Source organism: Gorilla gorilla, chromosome 14 (genome assembly GCF_029281585.2).
Source record: "Gorilla gorilla gorilla isolate KB3781 chromosome 14, NHGRI_mGorGor1-v2.1_pri, whole genome shotgun sequence".
In the NCBI taxonomy this organism is placed as follows: Eukaryota; Metazoa; Chordata; class Mammalia; order Primates; family Hominidae; genus Gorilla; species Gorilla gorilla.
This window is the reverse complement of record NC_073238.2, coordinates 73,757,041-73,777,603: the sequence shown is the minus strand read 5'-3', so window position 1 is coordinate 73,777,603 and position 20,563 is coordinate 73,757,041. Positions and strand designations below refer to the sequence as shown.

The window sequence follows — 20,563 nt, the reverse complement described above, 5'->3', positions numbered from 1 at the left end:
AAGGGGTACAGTCTTAAAAGACAAATCTGACCTAAGAATTTGGCCAGAGAGGAGAGAAGAGAAAAACTAAAAAAGAGACTGTTAAAAAAAATTTTTTTAAGTATACAGTAAAAGGACAAAAAAAAAAAAAAAAGAATCGAAAGTACAGGTTGGTGTGACAAGGCAGGGATGGCTGACACCTAACCCCTGCCATGACATGGCAAACTATACAAATGTGTCTCATTGCTGCACCATTGCTGGGATAGTAGTTTTGCTCATTCTTTAGTCTCCAAGTGTTTCCATTATAGCTCCCTATTTTTAGGAGTTAATAGCTAGGCTATAATAATTTGCTTCAGGCTGGCATACCAGGTCTCAGTCAGGGAGTACATTTACAATAATAGAATATAGCCTATTTCAGGTGCTTTTACTGTGTGTGCCTGTGTGTGTGTGTGTGCACGCTCATGTAATCTAAAAATGTTTGCTGTTGCAAAATCTTAAATTTGATAACAGATTGACTTCTAATGTGATGTATTCAGTTTTGTCTACCCCAGATACTAGAAAAAAAATAGTCACTGAAAAATGTCTTTTTGGAGAGGAAATGTGTTAACTCACATTTGTTTCCATGAGGTCCAGGACCTAGTGGGTGTTTAATAAGTGTTCACTGACAAGAGTAAAAACAAAAAACAACAATTCTATTTGTTGCACATGGCATTGTCTTCAGCACTCCTTTGTAAGTGTGCTTCTGTAAATGTGATTTACTCTTAAAAAGAATAAGTTAAAATAACTGTAATATTCTAAACAATGTTTATGGCATACCTAACATCTCTTGAATGTTAATCTCAGGAAATAGAATTTCATGAGTTTCATGGAGTTACTGTTTGTTTTGAGGGATCTGCCTATTTGGGGAAGTCAGCTACTTGTCTATATATTTTTAAAGGTATTTTATTGAGTACGATTACTTTTGGAACTCAAATGACACACAGAAAACTGCATTGTCATCAAACGCTGATCCTATATGGGAATGGTTGTGTAACCTCATGGGTAAGCATGTGATGTTCAAGAATAAAACCTCAGACTCATTTTCTCCTTATGGTTTGAAGAAGGGGAGTGAATCACAATGGTAAGAGAAGAAAGTCCTACTGTAGCTGAATGAGAATCCAAGCTACTTGGCAGTACCTGCTTTATGCAAGGGGCTGGTTGTACATTATCCTTAAACATAAAAACTGTGCCCTGTAGTATAATTTTCTGCATGTGGCAGAAAGGGAAACTGGAATTTCAGACGGATAAATGACTTGCCCAGGATCAAACATCTAGTAAAGGAATTTTAATTTGTCATCAAAGAAAATCATCAATAATTGGTGAATAAGAAATTATGATCTTTTTATGCAATACATGTCCAGAGAAATGAATTTGAAAAATACATTTCTCAGAAAAATTGGGCCATAACACAGGAGACAGATTAAGGCCTATCTTCTGCCTAAGACCCTCTTTATTTTCATTTATCTAAAATCCAGAGAAGGATACATCAGAGTCTTCAGGCAGGATCATTTATCTGGCTCAGGACATGCATGACCCACATGTCGTCAAATGCAGTTGATGCTTTTGGGTTCTCATCTTGTCAGCACTGTTGCACACAGTTAATTATTCCCTTCTTGAAACACGTTTTCCCTTGGTCGGCATGATGCAACACTAAGCTGGTTCTCCGTTAATTCCTCCTCAGTCTTTTGTTGTTTGTTCATCCACCTCCTTCATATGACTTTCTCAAAATATTCTTATCACTTTGATTCTCCCCACTGATGTCCCTCCCCTGCCTCATCTTCCAACACATGCCATTTCTCCCTCAGAGCTTCATTCATGCTGGACTTCTCTCATTTTCTCTACGTGCCAGGCTCTTTCTGTAAGGCATTCACTCATTTTTTTTTTCCATATATCTGAAATTCTTTTCCTTTTCCTCTGCATTGTGTGGAATTTAGCACTAGTTATTTATATATAATTTTTTTGCCATGTCTCTCTATATACTGATACTATTATCTTCCTTTAATTTGCTAAATTTCTTTAATCATTCTTTTTACTAAAATTAATATACTAGAAAAAGAAATCTAATATCATTGCAGTAAATGTAAAATAAAATCATGATTATATGCTATAATTAAGAGGAAGTTATTAAAAACAAATACACTAAAATATACTGTGTAATAATAATTTATATCATTTACAATTAACTGCATTTTGGGTATAATGGCCTGGTTCACCTCTCTCTCTCTCTCTTTTTTATTAGTGGTAACTCATAAGAAAAACTTGCTTAGCCATTTCTTCCCTAGATGAAATCATGCTACCTATGATATATTTCAATAACATCACATCTTTTTTTCCTCCTCTGTAGAACTTGTTATCAGTGAAATAATCATATAGTAAGTTGTTTGATATCTTTCTCTTTTAGAATGTAAGACTCATGTATACCTCTGACAGTCACAGCTGTATGTCCACAGCTTCAGTGAGTATTTTTTGTAGGGGACCCTTGATATCTATATGCATATTTGTTGATGGAATAAAAGAATGCATTGATTTTTACATTAAAACCATATTTAGTAGGAGTTATCATGGTTTTATTTCTTACCATATGCCAAGAACTGAGACTGCAAATATATACAAGACACAGTGTTCAAGTTGCCTATGCCTAGAGTGCAGGGTTTGGCAATAAATAAACAATTACACTGTAACATCATGAGCACTATAATTGAGGTAAGAACAATGTTCTGTGGTAGCGTGAAGCAAGACTAAGCTTGCTTGGGCAGTAAGGAGGCACCACATATGGTAATCTCTGAGCTGTGTCGTAAAGCTGAGAAGTGTCCTGGGCACAGATGCAGTGAAGGAGAATTCTAGGCAAGGTAGTGGACAAACCTGGAGGCTGCTGAGGAGTTTTATGCAGTTGGATCAAAGTACACATGGAGTGAAGTAGCAAGAAATACTTTTGTCAAAGTAAGCCAGAGTATGCTTATAAAGGGCTTTATATCCCGAGCTATCAAATATTGACTTGAGTCTATTGGAAACAATGAAACATTCAAATATTTAAACAGGGGATGACATGATTAGATTTATTTTTTGGACAATAATTTGGCATTGTGAAGGCTGAAGTGAGTGGGAAGAGCCTGGAACCATGAGATAAAGATAGTGTGGGCTATGGTGTGGGCTATGAGTGGGGACCTAGTATCCTTCTTGTATTTTAAATTTGTGTTATCTTCCCTTTGTGTGAAAATGGGATTCTCTTTTTAAGGGCTACATCCACTATCTGAAGTAGGTATCAGAAAGGAAGAACAGGTTGACTTACCAGGAGGTATTTTCAAAGGAAGAAGGAAAGGCCTTTCTGATGACTGTAGGAAGAGCTGCAGCTCATAATTTATTGCCCATTTCCTCTCCAGGTCCTTTTGAAATGTATCTACAATCTTCAATTGGAACTTCTAAAAAGCTTCATGTCCCATTTTACATACTCAATTTATTTAAATGTATTATCTGTATTTTACCATTAAAAGGAGAGAGGATTAGATGATAGGTCTTATGATTTGTCATTTTCTGAGCAACAATGTAGAGTTGCCAAATTTCACATTTATTGTACCACACTGGATACTCTGAAGAGTGGTTAGATATAATATTATCAAAATGAAAGAGCTCGTGTTATGGACTGAATTGTGTGCCATCAAATTGCATGTGACAGTCCTAAACCATAATGTCATTATATTTGTAGATAGGGCTTTTAAAGAGGTAATTAAGCTTACGTGAATTCATAAGGATGGGGCTCTAATCCAGTGTGACTGACATCTTCATAAGAAATGAAGGAGATAGCAGGGAGGAATGCATACAGAAATAATGTGATGTGAGGACACGGCAAGAGGGTGGCCCATCTGCAAGCCAAAAAGAGTGGTCTCAGGAGAAGTCTAACCTGTTGACACTTTGTTCTTGGACTTCCAGCCTCTAAAAGAACGAGAAAATAAATTTCTGTTGTTTGAGCCGCCCAGTCTGTGGTATTTTGTTATGGTGGCCCTAGCAAAGTAATACTGCTTGTTTATGGCTTTTCAATAAAACAGTCAAACAAAATACAAAACAATATTGAGAGAGAGTGCACATGAGAATTGGGGTGGAGGGATGGGGAGGGCCAAGATGATACACTTTCACCAATTCAAATGACACTAATTAGGAAATTATGAAACTGAATGGAAGAAAACAGAGACAAAGTGTCCATTATTTTATTTAAATGGATAGCGTAGTTGACCATTATTCTTCTTCACTAAAACAAGCCTTTCTTCAAGGCAACTGTTAACCTAGTTTGAAATATCTCTTTACAGCATTAATTGAAAATATGAATACATTTCTTAAAGTATATTTTATCATTTGGAATGCCCATCAGTAAAGTAAAAATGCCTCATTTTCATTTCTCATTAAGTTCCCCTCTCACATGTTCAAAAAATTATAGCTAATAACAACCTCCCAACCTCCAACAAAAAACAATTTCGTAAAAGAGTAAGATTTTTATTGTTCTGTATGGCCTTCTGCAGTGAGAGAATAACTCTTTTCTTTCTTTTAATTGTTAATGTGAATTATAACAGACTTACAGAAAAGTGCATAAATATAATTTTACAATTTCACAAAGCATTATAAAGTGAACACCATGAAATCAGATCAAGAAACAAAACATTCCCCTCACTCCAGAAGCAACTGAACACCTTCCTGATCACAATCCCCTTCTCCCCTTCCTGGGAATAGTAATATCCAGATTTATATGGTAATTCCTTCATTGTTTTTCTTTACAGTTTTACTGCCTAGTATGCAATCTTAAATAATGTGGTTTAGTTCAGCCGGTTCTTGAGTTTTTATCAAATGAATTATGCTTGTAGGAATTATTTCCATTGTTGGTGTAGCTATAGATTGTGCATTTTCATTACTGTATGGTATTCCATCTAATAAATAAACATCAGATTATTTGTTCATCTTATTATTGATGGCCATTTTATTTACTTTTAGTATAAAGCCAAATGGAACAATGTTGTTATAAGCAATCTTTTGTAGGTATCCAGGTGCACATGTCTGAGTTTTCTAGGGAATAAGCCTAGAATTTGAATTTCTGGGTCAATTTCTAGCTTTTGTAGATAATCCAAAAGTGTTTCTGAAAGTGATTGTTCTAATCTACAATTCCAACAGCATGTAAGAGAAACCCATCACTTCACTGCTTTGACGATGTTATTGTTAGTTTTCCCCCCCGAATCTGGTGAGTATGTAGTAGTTTGTCACTGTTTTTTTTTTTTTTTTTTTTTTTTTTTTTACATTTTCCTGCTTATAAATAAGTTCGAGCACTTTTTCACGTTTGTTGTCCATTTGCATTTTATTTTCTTTGAAGAGCCTGTTGGAGTCATTGGCCCATTTTTCTATTGGGTTTTCAGGCTCTTTATTGTTGATTGTGGAAGTTTTAATATACTCTGCATATAAGTTCATTACTGATTTTAGGTGTTGGCTCTCACTGGGTCATTATTACAGAAATTGGAAATTGTTTCCAAATCTTGGCTATCATGAATAGTGCTGCAATAAACCTGGGTGTGCACGTATTTCTTTGATATACTGATTTCCTTTCTTTTGAGTATATAGCTAGGTGTGGGATTTCTGGATCATATGGTAGTTCTTTTTTTTGTGTGTGTGTGGTGTCTCGCTCTGTCACCCATGCTGTAGTGCAGTGGTGCAATCTTGGCTCACTGCAACCTCTGGCTCCTGGGTTCAAACAATTGTTGTGCCTCAGCCTCCTGAGTAGCTGGGATTACAGGTGTGCACCACCATACCCGGCTAATTTTTTTTTTTCTATCTTTAATAGAGACAGGGTTTTACCATGTTTGCCAAACTGGTCTCGAACTCCTCACCTCAAATAATCCTCCTGCCTCAGCCTCCCATAGTGCTGGGATTACAGGTGGGAACCACCATGCCTGGCCCTGGTCGTTCTATTTTTAGTTTTCTGAGGAACCTCCATACTTTTCTCCACAGTGGCTGTACTAATTTACATTCTCAACAGTGTACGAGGGTTCCCTTTTCCCCATATCCTCGTCAGCATTCATTATTGCCTAAAAGTCATGTTAAGTGAGATGAGTTGATATCTCATAGTAGCCTTGATTTGCAATTCTCTGATGGTCAATGATATTGAGCACCTTTTCATATATTTGTTTACCATATGTATGTCTTCTTTTGAGAAATTTCTATTCAGATCCTTTGTCCATTTTTTTTATTGGATTATTATATTTTCTTTTTCCTATTGAATTGTTTGAGTTCCTTCTATATTGTGGTTATTAATCCCCTGGGTTGTCTCTTCACTTTGTTGATTTTCTCTTTTGTGGAAGCTTTTTAACTTGCTGTGATCCCATTTGTACAATTTTGCTTTGGTTGCCTGTGCTTTTGGGGTATTACTCAATAATTCTTTGCCTAGACCGATGACCTTAAAGTTTCCCCAATGAAATGGTGACTTTAAAAAATCTATTTTCTAAGTGTTTGATACTGGCATATAAATATAACTGATTTTTTTCTGCAACCTTGCTACAAAATACTTCTAATTAATCTGTAGATTCTGTTAGATTTTCTACAAATGAAATTATGTTAACTGAGAATAATGACAATCTTAATTTTCCTTTCCTAATCATTATACCTTTCATTTCTCTTTCTTGCCTTTCAGTGCTATCAAGGCCCTTCAGTACAAGATTGAAGTGAAGTGATGATATTTGACATCCTTGACTTCAAAGGAAAGCTTTGAAAATCTCACCATTAGGTAAGATGCTTGCAGTGGATTTTTTTTAAATTTGTAATTAGCCTTTATCAGATTGAGGAAGCTCCATTCTAATTCTAGTTTTCCATGAGTTTTTATTTTTAACTTTTATCATGAATAGATTTTAAAACTCATCAAATGCTTTTTATGTATCAATGAGGTGATACCTATTTTTTATTTTATTCTTAATATGACCAATTGCATTGCCTTTCTAATGTTAAGCTAACCTGAATTTCTAGTATAAACCAACTTGCTTATGATGAAGTCTTTTTACCAACTGCTGGGTTTACATTTTTAAGAATTTTGGGGTCTATGTTCATAATGAGATTGGACTGTATGTTTCCCTTGTCATACTCTCTTGATTGGTTTTTGGTATCAAGAAAATCCAGTCTGATACCATGTATTAAGAGTTTATCTTATTTTGTCATTCTCTGGAAATATGTAGGATTGATATTAATTTTTCATTGTGCCTGTTAGTAAAGATGTTTGAACCTAAACATTATTTTGGAGGAAGTTTTATATTACTGTTTCAGTTTCTTTATGTTTATCTCAGTTTTTTATTATATCTTTTGTCAAATTTATAAGTGGTCGTTTCCTAGAAATTTTCTGGACAGTTTCTTCTGAATTTCTCAATTTATTGAAATAAAGTTATTACATACAGTTATTATCTTTGTAATATCTATAGAATCTCCTCTGTTTTATTCCTGATATAAGTTAATTTTCTCTGCTTAATTATTCTCTTGAAAAAAATATATGTGTGTGTGTGTGTGTGTGTATATATATAAATGTTACTAGCCTCCCAATTTTGGCTTTGTCTTCTCTATTATATTTAATTATTAGTTTCATCATCATTCATCAATGCTCTTTTTCTTTAATGGTTTCTTCTTTTTACTTTCTTTTTTGCTGTTCTTTTGTAATTTCTCAAGACAGATGCTTAAAGCTTTACTTTTAAGCCATCTTTTCTTTTGAATGTGTGCTTCTAAGGCTATACATTTTACATGCTGTACTTTTCAAATTTTAATATGTAGTATTTTCATTATCATTCAGTTTAGTATACTTTCTTTTTTCTCCCATGATTTCCTTTCGATGTGTTTTTATAATGTCCAAACATATAGTAATTTTCTAGGTATATTTTGATTGTTAATAGTTGTTAAAAAACATACACCTTTTTAATTTATTTGTACTTGCTTTATGGCATAGGATATTGTCCAATTTTTATATTTTTGCATTTGGGTGCTATAATATTTATTAAATCTTTCTTTGTCTGTATCCTTCTTGAATTTATATATGCAAACTGCCACTGACTGTGCATTTGGGTTCTTCTTATAATTTTATTATTTTATAAAATTATGCATTTTGAGGTCATGTAATTGAGTGGATGTGTATTTTAAACTGTTAAACTTTCTTGGTGATTCTTTTATCATTATTTATTTATATTTAATGTGGTAACTGATATTTTTGTCATATTCACTATCTTTATAAATTCTTAAACATATTGTTTTATACAGTTAATACTTATTTAGAGCTGCCTACAAATTTACCACTTTATTTTTTCTTCATTTCTTTTTTCATCTCAACCTTCTTTTGTAGCAGCAATTTCATTTGGCATGAAGAAAATACCTTATTTACCTTTAGGGAGAAATGTAATAATCTAGTCTTGCATAGATAAATCTGGAGAATAGCTGAAACCCGGGAGGTGGAGCTTGCAGTGAGCCGAGATTGTGCCATTGCACTCCAGCCTGGGTGACAGAGCTAGACTCCGTCTCAAAAAAAAAAAAAAAAAAGTGTGGATCTCAGTGAAGCCCTGCAATGAACATAAAAATTTAGGTATCATTGGCTAGGTGTTTTCAAAGTTCTGAAAAATGGATGAGATCACCTCAGGTGAAAGTATGGCAAGAGAAGATAAAGAGCTATGACTGAGTCCTGAAGAATTTCAAGATCTAAATGTTGGGTGCTGGAGGCAGATAGCCCAGGGAGAGAGAGGAAATTCACGGTGTTACAGAAGGCAAAGGACCCAAAACTTCCATAAAGAAGGACATATTTTTCCCAGGTAGGAAGAGTATTTGCCAATTTCACTTTACAAATGGGAAGACAGAGCTACTGATTGCTTGACCAGCTTAGCCTTAAATCACATAACAAGGTTTACTATGATCTTCAGATTTGTTAAACCTGTGTTCAGATGATTTGGCTACTACTGGACTTACTGAGGATATTTAAGTCATTAAGACATTTTGAAGGCCAAAAAATGATGACTTTTGGATTCCACTTCAGGATAAAATAAGCCATGATAGATTGATCCAAGTAATAAAATAGTAATCAGAAGTCTATTCTGAAACTGCTTGAAAAAATAGCAGACTTCTCTTTCAGTTTTTCTCTATTGAAGTCAGCAGGAACATCACTTTGGACTACATGATGCTAAAAAGGAAAGGTGAATTTGTTTCAGATTTGTTCATGGTCTTGTTGATTATATTTGGATCAACTTTGGTGACAGTTATCTTTAAATTAATATCGTCAGGAATATCCCAGATTTTAACTGAAATATAAACTGCTTAAGGCTGATTGTGGTTAAGTAGTGAACATCTTCTATTGGGCTTTTATGAAACCTCACCACTGATCAAGAATGCCAATGCTTGGGGGGAAAAATGTCTGTTGTCGGTCAGAGCTTTAATTAAAAACTATACTTTGTTTTCAATCCAATTTTGGAAAGAATACAGGAGAAAAAGCAAGATGTAAATTTTACAATGCCTTGGCAATGTATCCAATTCTCAGCTGAACAAAGGAGCTTATATGCAGAAAATCTTGTAGGAATAAAGCATGTAAAATAAATAAAAAGCTTCCAGTGCTTAATTCCAATCTTCTCCACAGCAACTGGAGCTGCTGATAAGACACCTACTCGGAGTAATGATGCATAATATGGAAATGCAATAACCCAGACCTCATAAGTACGGACGAATGCCATCTTTTTAAAGGAAATGGTTGCAAATGTGAAGTGCAATGTGCTGAGCCATTTTCAAAGGTATTTTCATAAACATGGTGAAATGCCAAGGCTTGGTTTTTCCCAACATGATAGGAAGAGCAAGGAATGTAACTATTATAGGGGCATCCGGTATTTGTCCGTGCCCTATCATATAAATGTTTACGTACTGTCGATTCATTATTAGTGGCAGTTTTAATGGGAATATAAATATTATAAAGTATGTTTACTACAGATAAATCATAGGAGTGCTGAAGTAATTTGCAGTACTAAAGCTCATTTTGGATAATTACAGTGCCCCTGAAGAATGTGTTTATGTATCAAAGAAGGGGATTGTTAAGAAGAAAACTGTTTTGGATTGGTGACATTCTGAAAAGAGTAGAGGCTGATCCAGTTTGGGGATAGCTTAGAAATGTGTGAGAACATTAATGGAAAAAGATTTTATGAAATGGAAAAAGAGGAAAGCCCCAGTACTTTCAGTTGCTGGGCTAACCTTATTCAGTCAAATTTCATGCAGATGACTTCCTGTAACTACAGAAATAACATAAGAAATGATTAGTTAAGATTATGCTGGCAGTAAAGATACTAATATTTTATTGCACATTGAGTTCTAGTTTACATTTTATGCGAGGTAAATTAGACTGCAACGTTGTTTATCCTTGTTTTATGGAAGGCTTTTTTCATCACAGTATTAAAGGTTATTATTGGTTTATCTCCTCTCACTTCCTATTTTATTAGAATAAGGTGATTTTTAGTTTCCTTTTTTCCCCTGATAACCATAAGACACAGTAAACTTTAAACACAATGAGTTAACAAGGAGAATTAAACAGTTGTGTCCTAATCTTTGGAAGGTCATATTATAATGAGATTAAAATCTCTCCCTTCAGGTATTGTTCATTTGTAAACAAGTCTGGCTTGGCTTCTCATAAATGTTCTACTGATTGGATTAATTTCCTATGAAACATAAATTCCTTTTCCTTTCTGACAAGCTAGTCAGAGTCTGCCAGTTTGGTGATTGTTCAAGAAAAATGCAGCATGGAAGACAAAAAATGCTGCAGCAAAGTGAAATGAGCATAAAATGAGATTTAGCTGAGATTGAAGTATCTATATTGTCATTCAAAAAGGAATTCAACAGCCATTACGTGAGTTTTGTGTTTAGGCTGAGAAAGTGAGTAGCAGCTGGATGGAGAGAAACAATGGGCTTTTCTCCCGCTGGCTGCTCTTCCCCTGGCTCTCTGCCCTCTGCCCCTGCGGATGCCATGCTTTTGGGGCCCCACACATGACAGCATCCACACCTGGGCACTGGTGCAAACAGATCACAGTCCTTAACAAAGAGTGCTACTTGAATAAATTTGTTATTTATGTTACATGCCTCAAAGTGTTAGTCTTCTCTTAACCTCAGTCTTTCCTCAGGGAAAAATTTAATCAGTTCTACTGGGCAAAAATATCCACATCCTTGACTAGTAATATTATTTCCTGGATTTTTCACTTTGGCTGAAATTTGAGGAGCCTAGTCTAATTCAGATGTGATAACAGATTTTTTATTTTATTTTATTTTTGAGACAGGGTCTTGCTCTGTTGCCCAGGCTGTAGTGCAGATGCAAGATCATAGCTCACTGTAGCCTCTAACTCCTGGGCTCAAGTGATCCTCCCTCTTTGGCCTCCTAAAGTGCTGGGATTACAGGTATGTGCTTGCACTTCTGACCTTATTCAAATTGGTTTACTTAAGCTGCCTGCAAATCTCTTGGTGGTATCTGATGCACAGATTGCATTTCATGACTCATCTTCTGCCATTCTTTCTTTAAAGAGTGAATATCAATAATGCTAATTTTCTTAAGAAAAGAAGCTCTGACATCTTAGCCTTTTCACACCTATTCCAATTCTCTTCACATCCAAATATGATACCCTTTTTCTTTAAAATGGTTTCAAATGTCAATATCGGGTAGTTACATGTTGAGAACTGAACTTTCATGTTTCATTAGCATGTAGATGAATGCCAGCAAACTTAATTGGAAAAATAGTTCCTTACAAGCAAATTAGGTTTTTTCACCAGTTATCATTAGAAATTGGAATTACATTTTTTAGACAAATAAAAAGAAATTGAGACTGCATTGAAAATTTTGGACAGAGATAGAAGATTATAATATTATATGCTGAATATTCAAGTACAATAACATCATTAGAACTTTTGGAAGTTACTTCCTCTATGTGATACCGAAGTGCTGGGAAGGGAAGGGCTGGTCCCTTTAAACAATATGGAAGAGGGGAAGGGAAGTGCTGGGTAGAGGAGGGTGTGGTCCCTGCCTAGGGCTCCACCCCTGGGCCGGTGCCCATGGACCTAGGTGAAGACAGGCATTTTTGTTTTCCTGCCCAAATGTTGCATTTCCCAAGACCACCCTGGCCTGCCACGCCCCCGTCGTGTGTCCATAAAAACCCGAGACCCCAGCGGGCAGACACAGAGGTGGCTGGACATTGAAAGGAACACATCAGTAGAGGAACACACAGGGCTGGACGCAGAGAGGGATGCACTGGCGTGGGAGCACACCGGCACGCGGGCATGCCATCAAGGAGCAGAATGATGCGGATTTGCCGGGGAGGCATGGTTTGGAGAAAAGTTGGAACTCCGAGTAAAGCTGAAACTCCCAGTGGCCTGACTCCGGGGGAAAACCATCTCTCTTCTGGCTCCCCCATCTGCTGAGAGCTACTGCCACTCAATAAAACCTTGCATTCATTCTCCAAGCCCACACGTGATCTGATACTTCTGATATATCAAGGCAAGAATCCCTGGATATAGAAAGGCCTTTGTCATTGCCATAAGGCAGGGGTCTAATTGAACTGACTAACATAAGCTGCCTAGGGACAGGTAAACAAAAGAGTACCCTGTGACACACGCCCACTGGGGCTTCAGGAGCTGTACACATTTACCCCTAGACACTGCGGTGGGGTCGGAACCTGCCCTTCTATATGCTCCCCTAGAGGTTTGAGCGGCAGGGGCACTTCAGTGAGCCACACCCCCATCACACACCTTGTCCTCCAGGGGGACAAGGGAACGTTTCTTGTTTCCTATGCAATATATATTTTTTCTTTAGTACTTTCCCTACTCTAGAAATGTATTCTCCATGGTAAATAAATCTTCTAAATCCAGAGAAATTTTCTGATGCCAAAGTATGTATCTTATGTATACATATGACATCTAGGATAATATTTCCCCCATATTCTCCCCACACTCAACTGCTTCACTGTTGTGTTCATTATCAATTATTACCTAGTTAAATTTGGAGGGGCCTATACAACAGCAATCAAAATTTCAGGTTAAATCTCTGGTTAACTGGTAGCAGGTCCCTGTAGCGGAAGAACCATATCAAAATCCCCACATTATTTCAGCCTTCGAAATAAATCAATGAATCAAAAATAAGATCCAAGGATACAGAGTTGAACAGATTCGTTACTATTACTTGCTGGCTGTGTAATTTGGACAAGTTATTTTACCTCTTTGAAGATCAATGTCCCCATCTATAAAATGGCAATATTAATACTTACCGTGCAGGAATTATGAGAATGAATGAGATGTAAAACTCCCAGCACAGACTCTGGCACGTGGCAGGTGCTTAGTTTCATATCTATCTGTGTGTGTGCGTGTATATATATATGCTTATTATTAACAGTCATGATTGACTTGCACACTTTGTATCTCCTGCTCCTAGTCTTCTCCACGAAAGCTTTGTATAGCATGAGTTCTCCTTCACCCCGACTTAAAGGAACTCATCTTACATTTGACCCTGCTGGGTCCCATGCTCATGGGAATGGGTATTAAACTTTGCTGGCACTGAAGCTGGTCTCAGTACCTGCTAAGTTAGGAGCGGGTTGCATCTTTAAGTGGCTTATCTGGCATCACACTTTCCACCGGTGTAATAACACCTCTATCATATGACCATTTTCCCCTATCAATCACCACAACATGAAACCTGGATACTTTCTATTCCAGAGGGCTTCAAGGGTGTTGTAAGCATGAATGCACAGGGAGGGAATAACATCATGAAGAGCCTACAGTGTGCCGTGTAGCTGACCCTCAATATTTTATTTAATCTTCATAATATTTCTGAGTGAGATATTATGTTGCCCATTATAATTCAAATAATATAAATATTTTGTCTAGGTTTATGCAGCTAATACATGTCAGAGCTGGAAGGAGGATGCAGATCTTTTTGATTTCAAGTTCAAGAACGCCATTGAGATTGGTCTCAGGGAGCAGTAACTTCAAAACCAATAGATGTATCTTAGAGGGGAATGAGCTTAAAAGAAAACTCATAGCTATAAAGATGCTAAATCAGCTGTGTACCTCCTGGCTCTGCTTCTGCCTGCTTCTTAATTCCCACTGGCTTTGTTGCCTGATTTATCCCATAGAGTCTACGAATCCACATCAAATCGATCTTCTTCAGCATCTGGTCCTGGCTGTACTTCTGATTCTTTTTTTCTGCAGTGATCAGGTTTTTCATCTTGCCCATCATCTTCTGGACCTCAAATACCTGCTGAAGACGAGATTTTGCCTTAATTTAGTGGGCTTGAACTCTGTACTGATGATATGAAGCAACCCTGCCCTACCTGGTGGAGAAGGAAAATGTAAGATCTATGGACCTTATTTTAGGATGAACTTTTAAAAACAAATATGAAATATTCCCAGGCAGTTCCAAAACTTGTGTTTTATATTTAAAATGTGTTTACACTAATATAAAATTTAACTGTCTTTTTATTATTGCCAACAAACCAAGTAATACCAATTAATTGAACTGTGCTTCTTAAACATTATTTTAAAATTAACTGTGATTAGTTTACTTGGCTCAGGCTTTCACCTGATCCTTGGCCTTTGTTTATGTGTCCACATCTTCAAGGTTAAATAATTTAAGTTGTCATTATGTTCTATGGTTAAAATTTGCATATCATGAGTGCTAATTTTCATTTCCAGGTCAACTTCTCTCCTGGTGTAGTCCTCTGGTGTAGTCCGAGGAATTACTCCCTAGAGTGAAAATTTAAAGAGCAAACCTTGTTTCAAGTATCTAAGCTATCATTTTACATTGGAGTACTTTATGAATTTTTTTTTATTTGGATCTCCTTCTCCCCCTATAATTGCTTATTGAATAACTTCAAGAGTGTGTTATTATTATTTTTTCTAATCGGGTATCTTTAGAACCATAACAGGTATTATCTTCTAAGATGTAGTTATATAGGGCCCAGATCACTGCTACCAGATAAGACACAAAAGGAAAATCTGAAGAGACCCATATAGCTCCACCTACAGAGACAGGAGGAAAGGGAATTTGAAATGTGGAATCAAAAGCTGGAGGCCATAAGAGCAGAAAGCAGCAACAATTTTGGATGATGGATTCTCAGTAACTTATATGTGGCGCACATCCCCTGAGACTTCAAGGGAAGTAACAAAATGGGAAATGGTAAGGTCTTAAGTCTGGATTGAAAGTCAAAGTTCAGAGGAGGAATGGCAAGAGTGAAACATAGTATCTTTTCTTAGCAGGACTGAGATCTAAGCAACACACTGGAATCCTAAACAAAGGGGAAACGTTACAGGAGTGCAGGTGGGGTTGAGCTTCAGGCATGTATCTTAGTTCTCAGAACAGGACATAAGGTTACTTAAGCCCAGCTTCTATAGGGTCAGGCAAAACAGCTTGAACATCCCCAATCTGCAAATCCAAAATCTGAAATGCTCCAAAATCCAAGACTTTTGAGCACCAACATGATGACAAAATTGAAAAATTCTACACATAACTACTTAACATAACTTCGTTTCATGCGCAAAATTATTTACAATATTGTATAAAATTACCTTTAGGCTATGAATATAAGGTGCATGTGAAACATAAGTGAATTTTATGTTTAGACTAGGGCCCCAAGCCCCAGATATCTCATTATGTATGTACAAATATTCCAAAATCCAAAAGCATTCAAAGTCCAAACACTTCTGTCCCCAAGTATTTTGAATGAGGGAGAGACAACCTGTAGTTCCAAAAATTGCTTCTGCTTGAGGCCCCGTTTGGGTCTGGGGATAAATTTTCATGTACGTGCTAGCCATGGGGAGTGGAGGCAAATAGAATATTTTCTGTAACATAGCACCCGTGGTCCTCTGATTACATTTGCACTAATTCCTAAAGTATCACAGGAATGTGTTCTCTTAACTCAGTGTCCCTAGAAACAGAACATGAGAGAAGCATTAAGGAAGTTCCTCCGGGAGCAACAGTGAGGGAGTGGAAGAAGACGACAACAAACAAGGGTGTGATTTCAAATGAACCTCATCTAGCCTGATCATGCAGAGTACTGGGCCTAATTGGCATTTTTAACTTAAACTGTAGTCAACTATACAGCTAAATGAGTTCAAGAATAATTATAAGCAAAGAGCTTTCATTTTTTTTCAACTTTTTATTTTAGATTCAGGGGGCACACATGCAGGTTTATTACATGGGTAAGTTGCATGTCGCTGAGGCTTGGTGTACAAATGACCCTGTTATCCAGCTAGTGAGCATAATACCCAATAGGAAGTTTTTTAGCCCTTGCCCCGCTGTCATCCTTTCCCCTTTAGGAGTCCCCAGTGTCTATTGTTCCCATCTTTATGTCCATTTGTACTCAATATTTAGCTCCCACTTATAAGTGAGAATATGTAGTATTTAGTTTTCTGTTCCTGAATTTGAGATTTTTATTTTATTCTTTTTCTTTATTTTTTTAAAAAACAGGATCTTGCTTTGTCACCCAGGCTGGAGTGCAGTGACGCAATTATAGCTCACTGCAGCCTTGAACGCCTGGGCTCAAGCAATCCTCCAGCCTCAGTCTCTCGAGTAGCTGGGACTACAGGTGGATATCAACATGCCCAGGTAATTTGTTTTTATTTTTTTGTAGAGACAGGGTCTTCTTAACTTGCCCAGGCTGTCTCGAATTCCTAGCTTCAAGTGATCTTCCTGCTTTGGCCTCCCAAAGTGCTGGGATTACAGGTCTGAGCCACCATGCCCAGCCTCAGAATCTTTCTGTACTACAACTCTGTAGAGATACTGCTGGTGCTCTGCTTGGATCCCTGGAATTCTTTATACTGCCCAGTACTGTTTGTGTATGTCCTCCTCCTTCTTCAAAGGATGACTTTGGGCTGCTGGAGTCCCTTACCAGTGCAAACTCTGTGGCATAATGTATGCTCCAGAAGGCTCTGCATGATCAGGCTAGCTGAGGTTCATTTGAAATCACACCTTTGGTGTCTCCTTCACTGCCTCACTGTTTCACCTGCAAGAACTTTCTTAATCCTTCTGTCATGTTCTGCTTCTAGGGACACAGAGTTAAGGCAACCCATACCTGTGATACTTTAGGAATTAGTGCAAATATAATTGTAGCAGCCCAGGTGCTATGTCATAGAGAATATTAATTGTTGGTTTGAGAATGTAATAGAATTTGGATATATCAATTATTTTGTTGCAAACCTCTGCAACTATTCTATGTTGTTTTTCTAGTTTTTTTTCCCCCCACGATTGGACTGTCATTGAAGTACATTAATCTAAATCTCAATCTTATAGTCACTTACACAGATTAGCATTTAGCTTGATGTTTGGTGATGTGCACCATAGTAGCTTAGAAGTAGAATGCACCCTTTCAAGTAACCTCTTTTTATAAAAACAGAACCAAGAAATGTTAACGTATTGCTATTGTGTACTTACCTTTATATTTAATAATCCTTCCATATTGCAGCACTGTTGTTGCCGGCTTAATACTGAAAATTTAATAGTATTTAATTAAAATCCGGAAATGTGCTTTCAATTCTATTACCCTAAAAAGTGGGGAAGAAAGGCTCCTCCTTACCATTTGCATTATACTGGAAACTGTTAAACACTTAATCTTCTCCCATAGTGGCTGTGTGCTTTTAAGAGGATTACATTATTAATTGTTTAATTATTCATTATGCTGCATTTTGCCATTCAGTACAAAAGCTTTTTTTAAATTAATTTAATGTTTCATCCTTCTTAGCAGTCCTTCTTTGTACTGGGCTCTCTTGTTCTTTCATGATAGGATGTTGCAGCAAAGAATCAAGAGGACGCCTTGTTGAAAGCTAAGCCTGTTGCTGTAGCAAACAGATCTTTCGCCAGAGCAATGACTCAACACACCACAAGGCAACTGAGTCTTGCTGCACTCCAGAGACTGTGGTTAGAAATACGTCACCAGCGGGAGCATCATTAATCACAATTGTAGGAGTGACAGTCAGTTTCTTGACCTCATTGAGACAGGCAGGGAGGTCATAGCTTCAAGCAGTTCATCCTTCAGGCAAGGAAAACTATTGGGAAGATTTCCTTTTTGTTATCACTGCCATTTTTATTTAATCCCATCATTTTCCCCACAGTCTGGGCAGAAGTACAAAAGCTTCAGACAGGCACATTCTGCCCCTTTCTCTTTTTCTCGCTGCCAAAAGTAACCTTGGCAATTGATGGTTTAGGGAAAAACTACCATGCCCCCTTTCCTCCCCCCTCAATCTTATTTTCTCTCATCCATCCTCTCTTACTCTCTTTTTTTCTTCACACTTCTCTTGGGGTCTAAAGATCAGGAAGGTAGAAAGAGTCATCTTAATGGAGCCTGATGTTAGCAGCCCTGCCTATTTCTCTGTATTGATTGTAGTGGAAGGTTAGGAAGAAATCTTCCCTGCATGAGGGCACATATGTCCCTCCCGCAGTGGTCAGCCTGGTTGCTGTTGGAAGAGGGCTGGTGTTGTTATTAGAGTCTGTCACAGCCAATGAATTTCATTCCAGGCCCTACACAGGAAACTTCATAAAGGAAAAACACCAAGAATGAAAAGAATTCAAGAACCTTGGTTTGTATATCTGAGTGCACATTAGGACATTGAAAGCACATTTAATTTCATGCAGAAAATCATCATGATATCATCACAAAAGACAGGTTTGAAATCAGAAAGTGAATAGGGTAAAAGGAGATTTAAATCATTCACTGCATTACTACTGTGCCATGCACATAATAGGCCCTTGGGGATACAGAATTTAAGATGCTGGATGTAGTCCTACATTTGTAGTCTGTACATTCCTGGGGGAGGGAGATGGATAAATAAACAAGTTAAAAAAAAAAAGAAAATTTAAAATAGAGACAAGAAAAATAAAAGAAATAAAAGAATGAGATGTGGAAGCATGGTGGTAGAGTAAGTACCTCGCCAAGAAAGTACAATATAAATATATACATGTTTATGGGTACTGCATGGAAATTTAAAGAAAATTCTGAATGTGCTAATTTTTCATTAAAAGGGAAAGAAAACTGATATTTATCATTATTCAAAGTAAATGGTTGTTTTTCAAGAAAAACAGTTTTAGATTAGTTCCTAACACATTTGGTTGGATCTTTCTTTCTTCTTTCTTTCTTTCTTTTCTTCTTTCTCTCTCTTTCTTTCTTAAAACCAAACCAACCAATAAAACAAGAAAAACCCCAAAACCTCATTTTAGTTCAGATCTAGTCTGTAAATAAGCAGGGTTTTATGTTTCTTAGAATTTAATTAATCCCTAGTAAATTACTATCTTATAAGGGATTTAGATTTCTGTGTAATGCTGTGCCCTTTATTCCAATCCAAAGAGTATCTATGTATTTGGGGTTATAACACCAGTGTCAAAAAGTGAGAGTATCTGTTTACATGATGTGTCACACTTTTTCTCTCTCCACAAATTTGCTTTATTTTAAAAGCAATTAATGGGCTTAGCCATTATCTTCAAAGAGATCTGAACAATTAGGGCTATCCTACTCTTTCCTTTTTTTCCCCCATTTCTGAAAGTTACTACCTTTACCCTTGCTGTCATTAAGATGTGTTGCAAGATCTTTCTGAGGTCATGCTGTAAAGATTTTAGCCTTAGAAAAATTAAAGCTTATGATAATATGTATCACAGAAACTTCAAAGATCCACATTATCAAATATAGTGATTTCAAACCTCAATTAACGTAGTTTTATGCATGAATACAAACACCTGAACCTATTAAGACAGTGAATTAATGTATACATAAATAATTGTCAGTGGAAAAACAGAAGGGTTTAATGTAAATCTATGGCTGAGGTTTATTTATTTTGTGAATATTTTTACTTTTTTAGTTTTATTAGTGACAGACAGATACATAAATGTTACATACACATTACGTGTTGAAATATATGTCCTCTTCTTTCTTGATTGTGTCAGTTCTATTTAGTTTATTTTTCAGAGGCTGCTGAGAGAATTATTTCTTTAAGAAATTGGGGATTGAAGATTCTGAGTGTTTTTTAGTCAGGCTCATTACCCCTCTATCTTTAAATGAAAATAGTAGGATCAACAAGGCATCTCAAAGGGCATTTTGACTATTAATCAGAAAATTGTCTAGGTGGTTATTTTAGCACATGAGAAATTTTCTATCTAGCAGTTGACTATTGCTTAATTAACAGGGGATTTAATAAAAAGTTTAATGATGGGAGTGCCCAAGAATATTTGGAGGAAGTTTTTTACCAAATTCAGTTCTACTACACTTTCCCTAAAAGATGTCATTGAAAAAACTTCATATTCCATGTTGTCCTTGTATTACTGCAAAATAAGTGTTATTGTGGAGGTTAGCTTTGTACATGAACACAAAGCCCTGAACATATATGGTGAAAGTGAATTAATTTATTTAAGACACTTCTGTTTTTCTCAGAGAGCAAGTGGGAATGTAAAGCAAACTTCTCCTTTCTTCAAAGAATCTTTAAGGACAGCAAATTGAATTACAGGATTTGTTACATAAATAGATTTGTTTTTCATTGGAGGGGGCAGAATTTTATAGGAGAATGTGTT

The 20,563-nt window shown here is 36.5% G+C and overlaps 1 protein-coding gene across 1 annotated transcript in view; it reads right to left on the bottom strand.

Annotated features, from left to right (window-relative positions):
• Window positions 1–11,723: 11,723 nt before the first annotated feature.
• The window catches only part of LOC129526204 (uncharacterized), a 254,970-nt gene continuing 246,130 nt past the window's right edge, over window positions 11,724–20,563 (bottom strand). Inside the window, exon 3 of the mRNA XM_063697398.1 lies at window positions 11,724–14,269. The gene's annotated coding sequence lies outside the window, so the exon portion shown is untranslated. The remainder of the gene's footprint in view (window positions 14,270–20,563) is intronic.